The sequence below is a fragment of the Neopelma chrysocephalum genome, unplaced genomic scaffold, assembly GCF_003984885.1.
Source record: "Neopelma chrysocephalum unplaced genomic scaffold, ASM398488v2 Primary Assembly neopelma1_95260, whole genome shotgun sequence".
Lineage (NCBI taxonomy): Eukaryota > Metazoa > Chordata > Aves > Passeriformes > Pipridae > Neopelma > Neopelma chrysocephalum.
In genome coordinates this window covers 130-1,696 of record NW_020923942.1, presented here as the reverse complement: position 1 = coordinate 1,696, position 1,567 = coordinate 130, and the positions used below count along the sequence as shown (strand labels likewise).

General features: G+C 63.9%; 1 long non-coding RNA gene across 1 annotated transcript; it reads right to left on the bottom strand.

Moving 5' to 3' along the window:
- Positions 1-165: 165 nt before the first annotated feature.
- Positions 166-708, bottom strand: LOC113980804. The gene is made up of 3 exons (XR_003538225.1): positions 689-708; positions 463-600; positions 166-183 (listed from the first exon to the last, which is right to left on the bottom strand). It is a non-coding gene; the product is annotated as an uncharacterized LOC113980804 (long non-coding RNA).
- Positions 709-1,567: the final 859 nt, after the last annotated feature.

Sequence of the window (1,567 nt, the reverse complement as noted above, 5' to 3'; positions counted from 1 at the left end):
GGCTGCGGCTGTGAGAGGGCAGAGAGGGGGAGGCAGCTGGGCCAGGCAGCGCTCGCCATCAGGCTCACCTCCACCAGGAACGCCAGGGCAGGCAGTTCCCACAGGGGCTCTTCCCTGCTGAGCCGCGGGAGCAGGTTGGCGGCGACGCTGCGGCAGAAGGAGTGCGAGACACGGCACAGCTCCCTGCAAGGGGGAATAAAGGCACCAGAGACCCTGAGCCAGGTGGGCAAAGCTCTCCTGGGACTGACGCACACAGGCATGGTCTTTGGCTACCAGCACGGGAGGGGACATGGGCGCTTTGGGAGGTGGCTCCTCCTGTGCAGCCGCCCCTCTCCGCCTTTGCCACTCTGCTCAGCCATCCCTGGCTGCCAAGGCCCTCTGGCCCAGCAGCACGGGCACTGTGTGGGGTGGCCTGTGCACAGGGCAGAAATGCCGGGGGCAGTGGGGAGAAAGGGCTCTCACCTGGCCAGCAGACCCACTGCATAGTGGTGGCTGTCAGCCTTGAGGAGCATGTCCCAGCCACACTTGCGATGGATCACCATCACCACGTCCTCATCCAGCAGCTGGCGCAGCAGGGCTTTGACGGTCTGCACTGCAAACCTGTGTGCAGAGCACAGCCCAGGTCAGGCGCAGAGCCCCGGCCCCAGCCCCGAGGGCGTGGCAGGGAGAGAGGACTGGGATGGAGCACCTGTTGGGGTTGGGGGGGAAGGCTGCGCTGCTCCCGGCATCGCCCCCAGAAGGTCTCGACCTCCTCTGACATCTCCTCTGTGCTGATGAAAACTTGGAAGAGCAGAGTCAGAAGGAGGCGGGGCAAATTGGTCTTCACTGCCCCTGGGCACCAGGGCAGCTGGAGGATCTCCCAGAGTGCCACAGTTGCCTGCCAAAGACAAAGCACCCAGAGACAGCTCTCAGGGCCCAGATGTCCATGTGGTAGGGCCCCAGCGTGGCAGGGAGAGGCCAGGGGAGACACAGGGGGATCCCCCGGCCTGCTGGCCCTGAACTTGCCCCTAAGCCAGGGTTGCAGCCTGGTGCCTGAGGCAGGGAGAAGCAGTGGTGAGGGAGGATGAAAAGGTATCCCAAAGGAAAGCTGGGGCTGAGCAGAGGCCAGCTCAATAAACTCACAGCCAGGGCAAAGACATCGCTCTCATCCCCATCCGAGGTGCGTGTCCTGTGCGCTGGCCAGAATTCCAGCGCACGGAAGAGGATCTGCAGCACCGGCTCCTTAGTCCCTCTGGAGGAGATGAGCGTCCTCCACATGGTGCGAGCAGCTCTGTGGAGTCAGAACTCTGGCTCAGGGGGGTCTGGGACACAGCGCTGTGGCCTGGGCATCTGCAGGGCCCAGGTGACAGAGCCACGGTGCCTTGTGGGGCAGGGAGGCAGGCTGGCCTCAGGATTGGGGGCTTGACATGCCAAAGCTGGCAAAGAGAGGAGCTGGAGTGTCCTGGAAGTCTCCATCTCTCTGGTACACCATTTGGGACAGGTTGTGCAGGGGGATGGGGTCTAAAGGCAGGGGAGTCCTCAAGGCAGGTGGGCCCCATACCTGTCACAGGCTGGGGCAGAGCGCAGC